The sequence below is a fragment of the Apium graveolens genome, chromosome 2 (assembly GCF_009905375.1).
Source record: "Apium graveolens cultivar Ventura chromosome 2, ASM990537v1, whole genome shotgun sequence".
NCBI lineage: Eukaryota > Viridiplantae > Streptophyta > Magnoliopsida > Apiales > Apiaceae > Apium > Apium graveolens.
This window is the reverse complement of record NC_133648.1, coordinates 132,479,039-132,486,122: the sequence shown is the minus strand read 5'-3', so window position 1 is coordinate 132,486,122 and position 7,084 is coordinate 132,479,039. Positions and strand designations below refer to the sequence as shown.

Genomic DNA, 7,084 nt, shown 5'->3' with positions numbered 1-7,084 from the left:
CCATCTCGGCTAATACCTTTGAGATCAAGTCGAGCACGATTCAGATGATACAGAACTCAGTTCAGTTTGGGGGTTCTCCGACAGAAGACCCCAGCATGCACATCATAGATTTCCTCGAGATCTGCGACACTTTTAAGTTCAATGGAGTTTCTGAAGATGCTATAAAGCTGAGGCTTTTCCCATTCTCTCTGAGGGATAAGGCTAAGTGTTGGTTGCATTATCTTCCACCAGGATATATTACTATGTGGGAGGATCTTGCTCAGAAGTTTCTCACTAAATTCTTCCCTATGGCAAAGACTGTTGCCATTAGAAATGCACTTACTCAATTTGCTCAGCAATCCGGAGAATCTTTATGTAAGGCTTGGGATCATTATAAAGAGATGCTTAGAAAGTTTCCTCATCATGGGATGCCTGACTGGATGATCATTAACTGTTTTTATAATGGTTTGGGTGCTACTTCTAGACCTATGCTTGATGCAGCATCAGGAGGAGCCTTGTGGGCTAAAAGCTATGATAAAGCTTATGAATGGATTGAACGGATGACTGCAAATGAATACCAGAATCCTACTCAGAAACTATCTCAGGGCAAGGTAGCAGGAACTCTGGAGTTAGATATAGCTAGTACTATAGCTGCGTAACTTAAGGCTTTGACGATGAAGGTGGATTCTTTGGCTAATTATGGAGTTAATCAGATCACTAGTGTCTGTGAGCTTTGTGCTGGTGTCCATGAGACAGAGGAGTGTGCTATTTCTAGTGAATCAGCTCAGTTCATGAGCAACTTTCAGAGGTCGCAGCAACCTGTGCCAGCCACCTATCATCCCAATAACCGCAATCATCCTAACTTTAGCTGGAGCAACACTCAGAATTAGGTTCAGCAACCTTATCAACAGTATGCAGCGAAGCAATACAACCCTCTAGTTTTTAGCAACCGCAATATGCACCAAGACAACAACTCCAGTTGTAACAGTCTAATGAAAAATCTGAATTGGAGGAGTTGAGGCTCATGTGCAAGAGCCAAGCGGTTTCTATCAAGACCTTGAAAAATCAAATTGGAAAAATTGTCAACGCCTTGCTAAATCATCAACCTGGTACACTCCCTAGTGACACTAAAGTTCTAGGAAAGAGGGAAGCTAAGGAGCAGGTAAAGGCAATTATATTGAGGTCTGGGAAGGTTGCGAATCCCGAACACTCTCAAGTTTCGGATGAAGAAGCTGTAACTAAAGAAGAAGTGCAGAAGGAAGCTGAAGTGGAACCAAGGAAGACTACTGTTGAACACACTCCTCCTGAGGGTAATACAGAGAAGAAATAGATATATCCTCCACCTTCCTTTCCTGAGAGGCTGGAGAAGAAAAAGCTGGATAAGCAGTTTGAGAAGTTTCTGGAGGTGTTCAAGAAACTTCATATCAACATACCTGTCACTGAAGCTCTTAAACATATGCCTAGTTATGCGAAGTTTATGAAAGGTATACTTTCTCGGAAAGTGAAGCTTGATGACTTAGAGACAATTGCTCTCACGGAGGAATGTAGTGCTGTGCTACAACAGAAGTTGCCTCTGAAGCTTAAGGATCCTAGAAGCTTCACTATTCCTTGCACCATTGCAAAAGTGTCATTTGACAAATACTTATGTGACTTGGGAGCTAGCATCAATCTAATGCCTTTGTCAATCTTCAAGAAGTTGGATTTACCTGATCCAAAGCCTATTTATATGACCTTGTAGTTGGTCGATCGATCTATTACATATCCACGAGGTATTGTTGAGGATGTCTTAGTAAAAGTGGATAAACTCATCTTTCCTGCTGATTTTGTAATTCTTGATTTTGAGGAGGATAAGAAGATTCCCATAATTTTGGGAAGACCTTTCTTGGCTACTGGCCGAACCTTGATAGATGCGCATAAGGGTAAGCTCACCATGCGACCGCTGGATCAGGATGTAACTTTTAATGTGTTCAATGCCATGAAATTCCCTTCGGAGAATGAGGAGTGCTTAAAGGTGGAGTTGGTCGATTCTGTGGTTACTTCATAACTTGATCAATTTCTAAGGTCAGACGCCTTAGAAAATGCCTTATTGGGGAATTCAGATAGTGAAGATGATGAAGGCGATGAGCAGTTGCAATATCTGAATGCTTCTCCCTGGAAGAGGAAGATGGATATGCCTTTTGAATATCTTATAATGGAGGAGCTGAACAAATCTCCAAAGCGCCTCAAGCCATCCAAGGAAGCTCCTACACTTGAGCTTAAACCATTGCCTAAACACTTAAGGTATGCTTTCTTAGGTGATGCACCCATTTTGCCTGTGATTATTGCATCTGACCTTTCAGGTAGTGATGAGGAAAAACTCTTAAGGATTCTGAGAGAGTTTAAATCGGCAATTGGATGGACTATAGCAGATACTAAGGGAATAAGCCCTTCTTATTACATGCATAAAATTCTGCTAGAGGAAGATAGCAAGCCCACTGTTGAGCAACAGAGAAGGCTCAATCCAATCATGAAAGAAGTTGTGAAGAAGGAAATTCTTAAGTGGCTGGATGCAGGGGTCATCTATCCCATTTCTGACAGTTCTTGGGTAAGTCTAGTTCAATGTGTGCCGAAGAAAGGAGGTATCACGGTTGTAGCTACTGAGAAGAATGAGCTCATTCCTACTCGAACAGTCACGGGGTGGAGAGTTTGCATGGACTATAGGATGCTGAACAAAATCACGAGAAAAGATCACTTCCCTCTGCCTTTTATTGATCAGATGCTTGACAGGTTGGCTGGGCACGAGTATTACTGTCTTCTGGATGGCTATTCGGGTTATAATCAGATTTGCATTGCTCCAGAAGATCAGGAAAAGACTACTTTCACTTGTCCATTTGGTACTTTCGCCTTTAGAAGAGTTTCTTTTGGTTTGTGTGGTGCACCTGCCACATTTCAGAGATGCATAATGGCTATCTTCTCTGACATGATTGGTCAAAATGTGGAGGTATTCATGGATGATTTCTCTTTGTTTGGTGATTCTTTTGATGAATGCTTACAAAACCTTGGCGACATTCTTAAAAGGTGTGTTGAGACCAATCTGGTTCTCAACTTGGAGAAATGTCACTTTATGGTGCGACAGGGCATTATTCTTAGGCACAAGGTCTCTAGTAAGGGTCTTGAGGTGGACAAATCCAAGGTGCGGGTCATTCAAAATCTTCCTCCACCAATTTCTGTTAAGGGAGTTCGCAGCTTTATTGGTCATACGGGTTTCGATAGGCGGTTCATCAAGGACTTCTCAAAAATCTCTAAACCCTTGTGCAATCTTCTGGAGAAGGATGTCTCGTTCAAGTTTGATAATGAGTGCCTAGCTGCTTTTGAGTTCTTAAAGAAGATTTTGATCATGGCGCCTGTCATAACTGCACCTAATTGGAATGAACCTTTTGAGATTATGTGCGATGCAAGTGACTATGCAGTTGGAGTAGTTCTTGGGCAGAGAAAGAACAACATATTTCATGTGGTCTACTATGCTAGTAAGACCCTCAATAGTGCTCAACTGAATTATACTACTACTGAGAAAGAAATTTTGGCCATTATCTACGTTTTGAGAAGTTTCGATCTTATTTGCTTAGGACGAAGGTGGCAGTTTTCACTGATCACACTGTAATTCGATATCTCGTCTTGTAGAAGGACTCGAAGCCTAGATTGATTAGATGGGTTCTTTTGCTTCACGAATTTGAATTAGATATCAAGGATAGAAAGGGTACTGAGAATCAATTCGCTGATGATTTCTCTCGTTTGGAAGATCCAAGTGCAATTTCACAGGATAAGACATTGATAAATGAGTCTTTTCCTGATGAGCAGCTTTTTGGAGTGGAAGAGGAAGAACCGTGGTTTGCAGACATTGTCAACTACCTTGTAAGTAATATCATGCCTCCAGACTTGTCTTATTCTCGAAGGAAGAAGTTTCTTCATGAGGTGAAGTCATACATGTGGGATGAGCCATATTTGTTTAGGCAAGGAGCTGGCCAAATCATCAGGAGATGTATTTCGTACAACGAAATGGGGGGGATCTTGCGAGACTATCATTCAGCTGTTTATGGAGGCCACTATAGTGGAGAGAAGACAACAACTCGTGTCCTTCAGACGGGATTCTTCTGGCCTACATTGTTTAAGGATGTGCAACACTTTGTTTTGAAGTGTGATCGATGCTAGCGTGTGGGTAATATGTTCAAGAGGGATGAGATGCCTCTTAATGTGCTTCTGGAGGTTGAGGTTTTCGATGTTTGGGGAATCGACTTCATGGGGCTGTTTGTCTCATATTACAATAATCAATATATCTTGTTGGCAGTCGATTATGTGTTGAAATGGATTGAAATCAAGGATTTACCGACAAATGATGCGGAGGTAGTGCTTAATTTTCTTCATAAGCAGATATTTACGTGATTTGGGACTCCAAGAGTCATAATCAGTGACGAGAGATCGCATTTTTGCAATCGCAAGTTCACTGCCATGATGCAAAGGTATAATATGAATCATCGCATTACTACAACCTACCATCCTTAGACTAATGGTCAAGTTGAGGTGTCTAACAGAGAGATCAAGCGTATTCTAGAGAAAGTGGTGTGTCTATCAAGGAAGGATTGGTCTTTGAAGCTTGATGAAGCTATTTGGGCATATAGAACAGCATACAAGACTCCACTTGGCATATCGCCATTTCAGTTGGTTTATGGTAAGGGGTGTCATTTACGTGTGGAGCTTGAGCATAAAGTTTATTTGGCTTTGAAGAAGTTGAACCTTAATTTGGATGCAGCTGGTAAGAAAATAATGCTTCAATTGAATGAACTCGAATAATTTCGGCTTCAAGCGTATAAAACCAATAAAATGTACAAGGAGAAAGTCAAGAGGTGGCACGGTAGGGGTCTACTGCTCAAGTCATTTGTGCCGGGACAATAAGTTCTGTTATTTAACTCCCGTCTCTGTCTTTTTCCTGGAAAATTGAAGTCGAGATGGTCCGGGCCTTTCATAATCAAAAATGTGTTTCCGCATGGAGCTGTGGAGATTTTTGAGAATGATCCAGGCCAAGTGTTCAAAGTAAATGGTCAGAGGTTGAAGCATTATTATGGGGATACGGCAACCCGTGAGGTGGTTAGTTTCGTTCTATTGTCTACTTGATCTCGAGATTCTATGTCAAGCTAACGATATAAACCAAGCACTTCTTGGGAGGCAACCCAAGTTTGTTGTACATTAGTAGATAGAGGAAGAAGGAAAAAAGAAGAAAAACACAAAAAAATCAGAAAAACAGAAAAATTCAGTGCCAACTACAGTAGCACGGTGCGCCCGCGCTAAGAAGCTGGGCGGCCGCGCTGAAAAGTTAGTAGCACGGCGTGCCCGCATTGGCATACGGGGCGGCCGCACTGATTTTCCAGAAGCATGTCGCGCTCGCGTTTCCAGGCGGGGCGGCCGTGCTGAGTCACTATTTGTGAAAAAATATAAGGCAGATTAAAGAGAAAATCAGGGACTTTATTCCAAAATCAATTCAAACCCGATTTTTACTCACCCATATCCCAAATTTCCCTCTCCAAATCAAACCCATTATTCCCATAATCAATTCCCACTCCTTTTCCATAACCAATTCTATTCCTAAACTCATATATATATATACACTTATACACAAACTTCTCCATCACTTCTCAAACTCTCAAATACACAAATCTCTCTTACAAACTTCTATTCTCTCAAACTTATTCAATCTCAATGACACCAAAAAGACAGTGAACCCAAGTAAGCAACAACACCACTGATTCTTTGAGTGTTGGTGGTGTGAGGCCTAGACTTTCAACTCCCGAAGCTGAGGCAGAGTATGTGAGGTTGCTTTCGAAGCCTATAGCCAAGGAACGTGGTTTTCTGCCATCAGGGAAAGATGGTAAGTTGTTGGAGATGATCTTGGAGATGGGCTGGGTTGCTTTTTGTGAGACACCCGCTGCTGTGCCCATGAGTGTGGTGCGTGATTTCTGCGCCAATGCTAAGGTGGAGAAGAATGGTTTCACGGTGGTTAGGGGGATAACGGTGGAGTACAGTGCTGAGACTATTCGTAGGGCGATTGAGCAGCCCGAGAGAAGGCAAGATCAGGAGAACTGGAACGAGAAGACGCCGAAGGAGTTTAACTTGGATTTGATTGTTGTTACCCTGTGTATGCCTGAGACTCATTGAAAGTTCAAGAAGGGCATGAACGAGTATGCCACTTTCCCTGCATCGTGCATGAACAGGTTTGCACATGCATGGAATTCTTTTATTTTTGCTAACATCATGCCATCTTCTCACATGCATGATGTCAGTGTGGAGCGTGCACGTTTGTTGTGGGGCATTCCTCAGGGAGACTATGTGGATCTTGGGATGGTGATTCATCAGGGTATTCTGAGGTTCTTGCGAGGGAGTACTACGGCTTCTATACCCTATGCGTCCATTGTGACGAAGCTATATATGGCGGTTGGAGTTCATTGGCCCGCACGTGAGCAGCTGCAGCTCCCGATTGCTCCGATTGATAGTTCGACGCTATTGAATATGAAGGAGTGGTATGGTGGGAAGCCCGATCCTAAGGGTCTTGGATATTCTTATGACCATCTGCCAGGTGGAAGGCCAGCGGATCAGACATATGCTGGTGGGACTTCGCAGGCCCGTCGAGCCGCTTGGAGAGCTCAGTTGGGAGAGGAGGCTGATCCTTCGGGATCGCAGCAGCAGCAGCAGCAGGAGGAAGCACTGGGCAGTGCTGGTTTGAGTACACAAAGTACAGGCGTTTAGCTAGGAGGATGGATGCGATACATGACATCCATAGCAGGTTTGCACATGACCTCACCTAGGCGTTGGGGATTGCATTCAGAGCCACATGAGTTGACATCCAGTGGCCAGTATTCGGTGATGATTCTGTGTATCCGCCTCCAGACACTCCTGACAGTCCACCCCTTGGGGGTGATGATCCTGATTCTGATTAGGTATGCATGATTCCTTGCTATTACCTTCACTGAGGATAGGGAATATTTTAAGTTTGGGGGTAGTAATTAAGGATTATGTGTTTTGTGTGAGTCGCATATAGTTTGCATATTCATGATAGTTTAGTTCATATAGTTTCATA

General features: G+C 42.9%; 1 non-coding gene across 1 annotated transcript; it reads right to left on the bottom strand.

Moving 5' to 3' along the window:
* Window positions 1-302: 302 nt before the first annotated feature.
* Window positions 303-409, bottom strand: LOC141709367 (small nucleolar RNA R71). The gene has a single exon (XR_012569949.1). It is a non-coding gene; the product is annotated as a small nucleolar RNA R71 (small nucleolar RNA).
* Between the last annotated feature and the right edge of the window lie 6,675 nt (window positions 410-7,084).